At 32.2% G+C, this 13,493-nt stretch overlaps 1 long non-coding RNA gene across 1 annotated transcript; it reads left to right on the forward strand.

Annotated features, from left to right (window-relative positions):
* Positions 1-11,451: 11,451 nt before the first annotated feature.
* LOC125423558 (uncharacterized) lies at positions 11,452-13,270 on the forward strand. Its single transcript, XR_007242253.2, has 2 exons — positions 11,452-11,577; positions 11,947-13,270. It is a non-coding gene; the product is annotated as an uncharacterized LOC125423558 (long non-coding RNA).
* The last annotated feature ends 223 nt before the right edge of the window (positions 13,271-13,493 follow it).

The following is a 13,493-nucleotide window of genomic DNA, read 5'->3' on the forward strand; positions in this document are numbered from 1 at the left end:
TATCTAATATTTTATTAAATTAACCATGATTTTATATTTTTAAATTATTTAGTTCAAGATGTTAATAATATTAAATTGAAATTATTAAAAAAATTAATAATATATTTTTAAAAAAATTATTAAAATTTTTAAAATATTATATTGAAACAAAAAAAAATAAAAACATTATTAAATTTTTTTTAAATAATAAAATAATATATTATTGGACCAAAGTCTAAGCCGACAAAACTGAACGAGACAAAACTAATTATAGTTGGTTTAATTTGATTTTGTTTTTCAATGATTTAGTTTAAAAAAATTGTTAAATTATCACTTATTCTAAAGGCTTAAGGTTATTGTTGAATTACCACTGATCTCAAAAGTTTAAACTAGTAGAATGTCGATTTTTTATGTATTTATTATGCAATTATCAGGCTTTGTGTCTAACATTTCCCTCACTTTTATACTGTAAGCGTAGGATGTAAATTTGTTATATATTTATATCATGCTTTGTATCTAATATTTCCAAAAGCAGCTAGTAGGATATGGATTAGTTATGTATTTATTATGTAACTATCAAACTTTGTATTTAATATTTCCCTTCATTTGTAGGCATCTTTAGCTTAAACATAGAATGTGGATTTGTTATATGTTTATCATGTAATTATCAAGTTGTGTGTCTAACATTTCCCTTATTTGTAGGCATTTTTAGCTAAAGCATAAGATGTGCATTTGTTATGTATAGATTTTTAGGATTTTGTGCTATGACACATAATGATCCCAAACAGTGTTACTAAAATTGAATGATTCATGATACAAATCGGATGATTCGCATCGGATTTGATGTAAAATGATCCAAACCGTTTGTTTGAATTGGTCTAAAAGTGAATTGCATGTTTCTCCTATTGAATAGTACAATTTAATCGAATCATTGATTCACCATTTTCTTCTTCCCTATTAAAGACGATGTAGAAGCTGAAAAGAAAACAAAGATGAATGGTAGAAAATAGAGAAGAAGATGCAGAAATGGAGAAGAAGACAAGAATGAATGGCAGAGATGAAGGAAATTTGTTATTATTTTATTTATTTTTTTAATTTTTATTGGTTAAAAAGTTAAAAGTTGAAACAACAACTTGATACGATCGTGTGAGTGAATAAAGAGAACAAAGAAAATAATAAAGAAAGTTGAAAAAATAAATTGACATGACCGTAAAAGTTGAAAAGATTATTTTTTTTCTTTTTTTTTCTTCTTTTTAATGTTTATTGGTTAAAGAGATGGATGATAAAATGGAGACCACGTGAATAAAAAGTGATAATAGTATATAAATAATAAAATAATAATAAAATAAAAAGTGATGTGTAATGTATCTAATTATGATATAAGCATGTAAACCTAATTTACCAAGCATAAGGAAAGTGTGGCACCACCATCAGATTTTACCTCCTTCAATATTTCAATATTTTACATTTTTTTTTTTTTGTTGCTTGAGAAAACATGATAGATTAAAAAAAAAAAAAGAAAAAGGGAAAAATAATGATCCAACTTGGGATCATTGTCAAAAAATAGAGGAAGAAAAAGATAATAGATTGAGATTGAAGTATATACATTGTGGAAACTATTATTGGGGAGGTATTTTTAGAATCAGAAATTACTTAGTTAGCACACGAAAAGATATTGTGCCATGCATGAAAGCTCTAATGATATTTGTGATTTTTTCAAGAAATTAATAGATAGAAATAAGAAAAAAAAAGAAAGAAAAAGATGGAGATGATTTTTTTGACAATGAGGAAGATGAACATGGTAAAAAAAAATTGATGATGGATGCTTTTATGAAAGATAGTAAAAAATCAACAACCACGACCTTAAATATTTTGTGGAACAAAAGAGATAGAGATAATGTTTGTTCAGATATTTATAGATGTTTTTATGCAAATGCTTTCTCTTTTAATTTAGTGAAAAGCCCTTATTTTACATCTATATTGGATTCAGTGTCTTCATTTGGTCTAGATTTGAAACCCCCATCTTACCATGAAATAAGGATTAAATATTTGAAAAAAAGAAGTAAAAATAATTAAAAAGGAACTACTAGAAAAATATAGAGTTGAATGGAAAAAAACATGATGCACATTCATGTCAGATGCTTGGACATATGAAAAAAAATAGATCTATTACTAATTTTTTAGTGAATAGTCCAAGAGGGACTGCGTTTCTAAAAAGTATTGATACACCAGGTATATTTAAAAATACACAAAATTTATTTGAGTTTCTTAATTCCGTAATAGATGAAATTGGTGAAAATAATGTAGTTCAATTAGTGACAGATAGTGCAGTAGCATACGTAAAAGCTGGAGAATTTTTATGGCCAAAAGGAAAAAATTATTTTGGTTTTCTTGTGCAGCACATTGTCTAAATTTGATTCTAACTGATATTGGAAGCTTACGCATACATAGTGATATAATGTCTAAGGTAAAAAAGATTACAGTGTATATTTATAGGCACTCTTGGATTTTGAACTTAATGAGAAAATATTTTAAGGGAAGATAATTGATTAGAACTGTCATGACTTGTTTTGCTATTTCTTATTTGGTTTTGAGAAGTTTGGAAAAGAATAAAATTGGACTAAAAGCAATGTTTGGTTTTGAAGAATGGCAGAGAAGTAATTATTCTAAAAAGTTAGATGGTGCAATGGTTACGGATATTATTCTTGGTGATAAAACATTTTAGACATCAATTAATTATTGTTTGAAATGTGTATTTCCATTAGTAAAAGTATTGAGGCTTGTTGATGGACACTTAAAACCTGACATAAGTTATATGTATGAAGCAATGGACCATGGAAAATAACAATTGAAGCTAATTAGCTGATTTCAACAAAGTTCAAAAGTATTACAAGCCTATTTGGGATATCATTGATAAAAGATGTGCATTACAATTTTATAGATCCTTTCATGCAGCAGCCTATTTATTTAATTCAAGGTACAGTACAACTTTATTTTATTTATTATTTAATGATTTATTTATTTTTTTATATAGTAGTCTAGCTATTAAATATGATATTTTTATGTTTTCATTAATTATATTTAATTATTTTTCTATTTTAATTTATTACCATTTGAATTGAAGTGTAGATTTCAATATTTTCTTAAATTTGATGCTGATTATGAAGTAAACTGAGACTTTATGGGACAATGCAAAGAATGTGTCCAGAATCAGACTTAAGGCTTAAAATTGATAAACAACTGGATCAATTCCAAAATGCAGAAAATATGTTTGGTATGGATATGGCTATTCAAATGAGAAATAAAAAATAACCAGATAAAATATTGAATTTAGTTATATAAATTAAATTATACATTAAATTTATTTGTTTTTAATTTTACAGCTTTATGGTGGGAGTCAGTTGGTGGAGGTTGTAAGGGTTTTAAAATCTTGCCATTAGAATTCTTAGTTTGATTTGTAATGCCACTGGATGTGAAATAGATCGAAGTATATTTGATCAGGTATAATATTTTTATTTAAATATTAATAAATGTTATATATGATGTAGTTTAAATATTATTATTATTTTTTTAAATAGGTACACTCAAAGAGAAGAAATTGTTTTAAGTAACAAAGATTAAGTTTACTTGTTTTTGTAAAGTACAATCTCCAATTAGAAGAAAAACATAATAAAAGAGTATTAGAAGATGAGTCCAATAATCCTATTTATCTATCAAATTTAGAATCTGATGATGAGTGGATTACCCAAAAAAAAGATTTAGTCTTGCCTGATGATACAACTTGGATAAATATCAATGAATATTTTGAACTTGAAAAAGAAGAAAAAAAAAAAAAAAAGAAGAAGAAGAAGAGGTAATTGTAATATATAAACAATTTACATATATTATTTTTTGCAAAATAGTCACTAACATAGTAACATATATATTTACCTATTTAAAAGTTTAAGAGATCTTAGAAGTAAAGATATGAAAAAAGAAATAATTGATATTCGAGAAAATAATAGGGATGATGAAGAAACACAAGACCATCATATAGAAAGAGGAGATGACTTGGGGGATGATGATATTGATTGCTTTTATTTTGAAGATTGACATTATTTATAATTTACTACTTATAATTAATTAGATTTTTCTATTTTTATTTTCAAAAAATAATATTTATTAAAATTTTATTTTATATATATAGTTACCATTTTAAAAATTAGACATTGAATTTAAAATTAATAATCATGTTTGGATTTGGATTGATAAATAATAAATTGATATTATTATAATTTATTATTGTTATAGATAGATTTAATTCGATATTAGATATACTAGTATTATAAATAATATAAATTATTAAATACTATTTACCACTGGGTATGATATATTTCATTTTACAATACACATTTTACAATTTTACTAATATTATTATTATTATTATTAGGAGGAGGAGGGAAAGAGAAGTCGCCCCGAAAAAAAAAAAAAAAAAAGAAGAGGGAAAGACAAAAGCTCTCTAGGGTTAGCGTTTCCAATGTTTTTCCTGTTCTGGCAGGTTTTTTTTCCGTGCGAGTTTGCTAGCCTTCATGGCTTCGAAATGTTATTTCAGCATGAGTTCTATGATTGCTGCTTTGAAAGAGTTGAATGCTTAGCCCAAGCTTGTTCCTTCGACCAACGTGATGAAGAAGAAAGACAATTTGAAAGTTTGATGAGCAGACTTAATTGATTCAGACCCTGTTTCTGCAGCGGTTGAGACCAAGGTTGATGATGTTAGTTCATCTGATGAAGCGGCCCCGCAGAAGAAATCTTTTGCAGCTACATTAGGTTTGAAGAGAGCTCAACCTTCTCTCTATCAAACTGATAATCGAGGGGAGGTGGTTTCTATTCCAGTGGATATGGAGGCCCGTAAAGAACGATAGCAACAGTTTCAATTTTTTGCTCGTGGCTTTGGACTTCCATTAAAAATTGATCATGCTACCATATCTGGTGAGTTTGGTCATTTTGCTCGGGTCTTCGTAGGTTTGGTCCTTGCTACAACTCTTCCTGGAAGCATTATTTTTATGAAATTTTGCAATTTTTTGTTGAATTAAATTAATATTTGTGGACTTGGCATAATCAATTACTCACTTACAGGGCCTATTTATGCCATTAATGGGACTGGCTTATTTTATTATTTTGTAGTAGGGCCCTTGGTCACACACTCTCTATAAGACTCCAGTTGGCCCATTGGACTGGAGGACCAACTCTCTTTATAAGCCCATTGACTTAACCATATTTTTTCTAGTATAATTATATTATCAAATTATTATTATTTTATGTGTGTCAAAATTAATGGATAAATCTGACTTGCAGGGACTATTTAAAGGGTCTAGGGCAAGCAGACATCAAGAACACCATATAGTATTTGGAGTTAGGGTTTTCAGAAATCTGAGAGTGGTTTGAGAGTAGTGTATCCATAGGCACTACTTTACGTTGTTTCTATTTTGCAGGATTAAAGTTCTAATTTATCAATGGCTGCATTTGAAGGTTAGTAATTTATGATTTATGGAATTTATTATGTATATTTAGATCCATAAAATTTCTAATAATTGGTATCAGAGCACATGGTTAATATGCATAATAAATTATTTTGAAATTTGTTGTTATATTGATATGCGGCCATTGAACTTTTATCGTGTATATTGATGACATGATATTTATTTTATAATTATTCTCTCGTCCTTGTGATTCTGCTATTATATGCTTATTTCCTGAAATCCAATATGTGATATTCATCTGTGTTTGCGGCTTGTTTGGAGATCCAAATTTTAAGGATGGAATTTTATTGATTAATTTCTCTTCTCTTGTGCAATAACAGGTTTATATTGAGTTTGTGCAAATTATGTGAATTTTTGTTTTTAGTTCGAATTAAGACCTGGGTATGGTGAAAAATTCTTCTTTATTGTGTTTTATATTGTTTATTATTTCTAATTGGATCTGAAAATATTAAAAAAAAAAAAATTGTGATGCGAAACTAGTGGCAATCGGATTTTGAATCAAATTTGTGCAAAGTATATAAACCTTGTTTTTTAGTTCGAATTTTGACCTGGGTTTTTCGTGGAATTTCTTTTTGGATCGAATGGAATATTTTTTGAGTTAATTTGGGTTAAAAAAAATAATAAATAAAAAAAAACAGAGGATTTCGGCGGCCGAATTTCATTATGATTGGGTGTTAAAATTTCTGGGTATTTAGGCCAAATTGATCCATGAATAATATTTTCCACACTAAAAGGAATCTATAGACACCGGAATTGAAGAAAACGGTGGGCGTTTTTGTGGTTTTCCAGCCGGGTTGGGGAAGCGGGTCGTGCGACCCGTTAACCAGGAAGTGCGACCCGGCTCAGTGAAGAAGACGCTGACGTCAGCATCCCTCTTGCTGACGTCAGCAACCTAAATTACAAAAAAAAAAGAAAAAAAACTTATTTATTTTTATTCTATTTTATTTTCTTTTATATTTTATTTTTATTATTGATTTATTTGTTGTTTATTTATTAATTAATTTAATGATTCAATTATTCAATTTATTTATTTATTGTTTATTTATTTGTTTAATTATCACATTCCAAATTTTATTAAATTAAATTAAATATTTGTGATTGAAAAATTGGATTGTGTGAGCTTACCCAAAGAGGCCTTGTGCCTAGTTGGTATAGTAATGTGGGATTTTAGGTACTCACCTGTCGTGAGACTTATTTTATCTGCATTATGTGTACCAATGTAATATGTGTTGGCATAGTGGATGGGTTATCTTTTATTTACCTATATCATGAAATTGCCAATTTGTTAATTATCTCCCACTTATTAACCAGGATCTATACGGGTAACTAGGCTACCCTGTCGGTAGTTTTAGTTGCTTTATATGATGCCTGGAATGGCAGTGGAAGTTAATTAAATGCCATGTATTGCAGGTTCTGAGTTGCCCTATCGGTGATTCAGTTTAATGCATTTGATTGTGGTTATTTGGTTGACTGTCCCTGACCCGCGTAAGGGTATCTTTAGTGCTACAAAGACCCTAGCGCTATTGATATTTTATGGTTTGTGTTAAAGGGCTGGAAAATAGTTGTTGTTTTATATATATTAAATGCTTTGTTGTGTTTACTATTTCCACGGTTAGTAGTACCCTGAATGTTCTGCCCGATGACTGCCATGATGAAATTGGATGTGATAAATTATCAGAAGTGAGAAAAAAAAAAAAAGGCCTTGGTTATGAATTTGACATTTATGAAGTTGGATTTGGCTTTGGAGATAGATTCACCAAAGATACCAACTAATGATAGTAGTGTAGTAATTAGGAAATTTTATGAGGATTGGAAGCACTCTAATAAGTGCTGTATGATGATGATGGAGAATTACATGGATGGCCATATATGCTAGTATTCCTAAAGTGGATACTGCAAAGGAACTTCTTGAAAAGATAGGAAAGAAATTTATCAAGTTTGATATGAATAAGAAGTATTATTATTTGGACCTTTTAAATAATACTTAGTATGATGATGCTTATCAGATAGGAGAAATAAAAGAGTACTTCAATGGAAGGTGTGGCTACTGTAATGAAGTTGGACACAAGAAGATAGAGTGTTGGAATTTAAAGGGAAAGTAAAAGAAGAAAGATAATATTTTAATGATTGTTGCTTCTAAACGTTCAAGAGTTTATGATAATTCCTCAATATTGTGGCATAACCGTTTGGGACATATTTCTAGGCACAGAATGGAAATGTTAGTAAAGGATGGAATACTTCCTAATCTTGATTTCTCTAATCTGTTGACTTGTGTTGAATGTGTGAAAGGGAAGTTAACTGCCAAGGTAAGAAAGGATAAGTTAGCTAAGTGTGAAGATGTTTTGGAGTTAATCTACACTGACATATGTGGACCTTTTACACCAACTGCTTTGGGTGGTTATAGATATTTTATTACCTTCATTGACGATTATTCTCGTTATGGACATATTGAGCTTATCTGTAAGAAGTTATATTCTTTAGTTGCCTTTAAAGAGTTTAAGGTAAAGATGGAGCTTCAAAAGAATAAGAAGATAAAAGTTGTAAGGTCTGATAGAGGTGGTGAGTTTTATAGCAGATATGATGAGACTAGGCGGAACCCAGGGCCATTCGCAATTTATTTACGTGAGTATGGCATTGATGCGCAATATACGATGCCTGGTACACCTCAGCAAAATGGCATAGTTGAGAGAAGGAATAAAACTTTGTTGGATATGGTGCGGTCTATGTTGGCAAATTCTAGGTTGCCAGATTATTTGTGGGGAGAGGCTTTAAGGACGGCTGCTTATATTTTGAATCAAGTTCCAAGTAAATCTGTTCCTAAGACTCCTTTTGAGTTGTGGTCAGGGAGAAAGCCTAATTTGCATCATTTTCGAATATGGGGTTGCAAAGCTGAAGTAAAGATTTATAATCCCCAAATTAAGAAGTTGGATCCTAAAACCATTAGTGGATATTTGTTGGCTATTGTATAGGATCTAGGGGTTCAAGATTCTTTTGTCCTTCTCACACCACCAGGAGCGTGGAATCAGATAGGGCCATTTATTTTGAAGATGATTTTGGGTTTGATGATAATAATGGAACAAGGGTGCCTCAATTTAGAGAAGAAAGTGTTTTCATTCCCAAGATAGTTGTTCCTGATAGAGATATTGTTGATCCAGTAGTTAATGAACCAGTAGTTGGTCAGAATGAACTCATTGTTAAAGAGCAGGATATTCCAGCTATTGCAGATGCTGATGTACCTTTGAGGAGGTCACAAAGGACTAGGAGATCAGCTATTCCTGATGATTATGAGGTTTACTTGTAGGAGCATGAGTTTGACATAAGTGATGATTCAGATCCAGTCACTTATGAGGAGGCCATAAGCAGTTCAAACTCAAATTTTTGGTTGGATGCAATGGAAGATGAAATGAAATCCATGGCATTAAATGGAGTTTGGGATTTGGTTGAGTTACCAGAGAGTAGCAAGCCTATTAGGTGCAAATGGGTCTTTAAGACTAAAAAGGATTCCAATGGTCAAGTGGAGAGGTATAAGGCTAGACTTGTAGCTAAAGGATTTAACTAGAAGGAAGGAATTGATTATACAGAGACTTTCTCTCCTGTATCCACAAAGGATTCTTTTAGAATCATTATGGCGATTGTGGTGCATTATGACCTAGAGTTACATCAGATGGATGTCAGAACTGCTTTTCTGAATGGTGATTTATATGAGGATGTATATATGGTTCAACCAGTTAGTTTCCAACAAACGGGGAATGGTAATTTGGTTTGTAAGCTTAAGAAATCTATTTATGGTCTTAAGCAAGCTTCAAGACAATGGTATCTTAAGTTTGATGAGGTTGTCACCCAAAATGGCTTTAAGGAGAATGTTGTTGATAGATGTATATATATGAAGGTCAGTGGGAGCAGTTTTATATTTCTGGTGTTGTATGTTGATGACATACTTTTGGCTACTAATGACACTGACCTGTTGGCTGAGACAAAGCAGATGTTGTGCAACCATTTTGATATGAAAGACCTTGGTGAGGCTTCCTTTGTTTTGGGTATCAAGATTGTTTGAGATAGAACTAATTATGTGTTGCAATTGTCTTAAAGAGCCTATATTGATAGAATCCTTAAAAGATTTGATATGCATAATTGTTCTCCTGGAAGTGTACCGGTTATGAAAGGTGAAAAGTTTTCTAAAGATCAGTGTCCCAAGAATGATAGAGAAAGGATGGCAATGAAGAATGTTCGCTATTCTTCAGCAGTGGGTAGTTTGATGTATGCTCAAGTTTGTACACGGCCTGATATAGCTTCTGTTGTGGGTGTGCTTGGTAGATTTATGAGCAATCCCGGTCCTATTCATTACCAAGTAGTTAAGAAGGTCTTTAGGTATCTTCAGGGTACTAAAGATCATATGTTGACATATCGTCGCACCAACTCTCTTGAAGTGGTGGGTTATAGTGATGCAGACTATAAAGGTTGTGTGGATGATACGAAATCTACCACTGGTTATGTATTTATCATGGCAGGAGGTGCTATGTCTTGGCGGAGTGCCAAGTAGTCAGTGACAGCATCCTCGACTATGGAGGCAGAATATGTGGCGTGTTATGAGGCTACCCGTCATGCAGTTTGGCTACGGAATTTTATCCGTGATTTAGGAGTAGTTGACTCCATTAAGAGGCCTATTATGATGTATTGTGATAATACTGCAGCGGTGTCTTTCTCCAATAATTTAAAAGGTACTCCTGGTGCGAAGTACATTGATGTGAAATATTTTGTGGTAAAGGAGAAAGTTGAAGAGGGCCTCATTACTGTTGTTCATACGCCGACTTATAGCATGGTGGCAGATCCACTGACCAAGGCTTTACCGGTAGGCATATTTGAGGAGCATGTGTCCCGTATGGGATTGTTAGGCAGTTGAGACTGCTGTGGGTCAGTGGGAGTTTGTTATAATTTTCTGCAGTAATATCCATGTTGAGTATTATTTATTTATTTGAGTATTTTGATACATTGATGTATGTGGATCATTATTTATTTATGAGATTATTTATTACACATATTATTGCTCCTTGTATTTACAGGCCTGTTGAGACTATTAGTCTATGTATATGTGTATGTTGATCCACAGGTGCCATGGTGAATCCCTACTACCTAGTTTGGGTATATTGTTGTATCCTGTCGATACGCAATGTGCTTGAATGAAATGGTTTTGTGTGTTCAGGGATTGCACATGGTTAGGTAAATCTCTAGTACCTAGACTGAGTTTATGGCATGCAAAGTGCTCAGTTGAAATGGTATCTTGTTTTGGGAGATTTACTGAGAGAATCTCTACTGCCTAGTCTAGTATATTGTTATGCCCTGTCGGTATACTATATATTTGGATGAAATGGCATTATGGTTCGGGAGATTCTATAGTAAGTGAGTTTGGATTTTATATGATGATGATTATGCAGTCCAAGTGGGAGAATGTTGAATTAAATTAATATTTGTGGACTTGGCATAATCAATTACTCACTTACAGGGCCTATTTATGCCAGTAATGGGACTGGCTTATTTTATTATTTTGTAGTAGGGCCCTTGGTCACACACTCTTTATAAGACTCCAGTTGGCCCATTGGACTGGAGGACCAACTCTCTTTATAAGTCCATTGACTTATCCATATTTTTCCTAGTATAATTATATTATTAAATTATTATTATTTTATGTGTGTAAAAATTAATGGATAAGTCTGACTTGCAGAGACTATTTAAAGGGTCTAGGGCAAGCAGACATCAAGAATACCATACAGTATTTGGAGTTAGGGTTTTCAGAAATCTGAGAGTGGTTTGAGAGTAGTGTGTCCATAGGCACTACTTTACGTTATTTCTATTTTGCAGGATTAAAGTTCTAATTTATCAATGGCTGCATTTGGAGGTTAGTAATTTATGATTTATGGAATTTATTATGTATATTTAGATCCATAAAATTTCTAACATTTTTTTGTTCTGCATGTCACGAAATTGGACACGAGGTCTCAAGCTATCGTCTTTTTTGCCAAAGTCTGATAATTTTACAGCTTCTGCTCCAAAATAAGTTCTGTCCTTTAAACCAATCAAACAGGTTTATGTTCCTAAACTAGCTTCGGTTAATCATAGAGTTGCTTAGGATACTTCTAAAAGTCCCATTGTTCAGGATTCGTTCCCGCCTATCATTTTTGTTGAGCAATATTCCTCAAGCTCTAAGACTGAAGATGAGGTGACTGAGGGAAAAGTAATTGAGGACTGGGTTCTTGTAGACTCACTGGAGAAGATGTCTTCTCCATCTTCTCTGGTCGAGGCTCAAGCTATTGCTCAGATCATGCATGTGCACAGATTTCTAAATCATAGCACCCTTCTCCAGTGGTTCATCTAAATTTTGCTTCGAATTTGGCGATAGTTGCCCAGCAGTTGAAGGTACTGATGATCTGCTAACATTAGCTTATTGTTGCAGATGATGGAGGCTCTTGATCTATAACGTAAGGAAATAAGACTTGGAAACGAGGATGTCTCTCTAAGAATGAACGTGATCAATGAAACCTTACAGCAGTAAATCCCTATTTAAAGCATCTTACAAGGGCTGCATCCAATCGTCTTAGAAGAAGATGCTTTTTTGGAATTGTCGCGGAATTGGTAATTCTCAAACCCAATTGGTTTTATGCGGCTATTGTAAAGAAAATTAGCCAAGCTTTGTTTGTTTGGCTAAACCTTTGGTTGAATGGCAAATTGTTTCTTCTTTTCGACTTTCATTGGATATGAGGTTATTGGGTTTTAATTCACTAGTAGGTGTTTTGCTTAATATTTGGGGGCTAGTTTCTGATTTGGTTTCAGATTTCTCTTTGATTCGTGTGGATGGGAAGCAGTTGATAGATATTTATATGCATTTGCAATGTAAACATTGTGTTACCTTTTTTTATGCTAGTATTTTTCATACACGTAGACACCTTCTCTAGTTCTTAATTAGTTTTTTTTACTGTTGTTGATCCTTGGACCATTATTGGTGATTTTAATTCAATTTTGGGTGCTCATCAGAAGACGGTGTGAGCCCCGCTTTGTATTTCTTGTGAGAAGTTTCATATGGCTATTAAGGAGGCCAATATTCTGCCTATTGATACAAAAGGATCTTTTTTCACTTGGGATCGGAGAGGAACTCAAAGTTATGTGGAGTATAAGATGGATCACTCTTTTTGTTTGTAGTCGTGTCTTCAATTTTGGGACTTGATGCATTTTTTGGCTTTGTCTAGGCATTGTTCAGATCATATCCCTCTTTTTTTAAGCTATGCTACAAATTCTATTTCGGGACCAAGGCCTTTTCGATTCCTTGCTATGTGGACATCGAATTCTTCTCTTTTGAAAGTTGTCCCTCTTTGGCAGTCCTGTGCATTGTGTGATGTTGAAGCTTAAGGCAATCAAATATGCTATTAAGAGTTGGAATTGGGTTACATTTGGTGATTTGAATTCTAAGATAGTTGAAGCTCATCACAAACTATTCAAGATGAGATTGCTTTAAATGGTTTTTCAGAGGATCTTTTTTAGGTTTAGTTGGTTGCTCATGATCAATTGGACTTGGAGTTAAAGCTTCAAGAATTGTTTCTTAGAGACAATGCTGTTTTAAATGGTTAAAAGAGGGTGATAGAAACACTTTTTCTTCACTCTATGTTGCAAGTTTATAAAGCTTCTAAGCCATTATCTTCTTTAATGGTTGATGGGGCTTTGTCTTTGGATTTACATGTGATTCAAGATCATGTGGTTAACTATTTTTCAAATATATTTAATTCGGTGGAGGGTGATGCTTGTGTTGATGAGTCTCTCATTTCAAAAGTTATTTTCACTTTAGTTTCTCATCAAGATAATGATTTTTTAGTTGTCCTTCCTTTGGATAAGGAGGTCAAAGATGTTGTGTTTGATTTAGAAGCAAATAGTGCCCCAAGTCCAGATGGTTTTATTGGAACTTTTTATTAGATTATTGGTTTTGATGTGGTTGCTATTGTTCAATTCTTT

Source organism: Ziziphus jujuba, chromosome 3 (genome assembly GCF_031755915.1).
Source record: "Ziziphus jujuba cultivar Dongzao chromosome 3, ASM3175591v1".
NCBI classification, from domain to species: Eukaryota; Viridiplantae; Streptophyta; class Magnoliopsida; order Rosales; family Rhamnaceae; genus Ziziphus; species Ziziphus jujuba.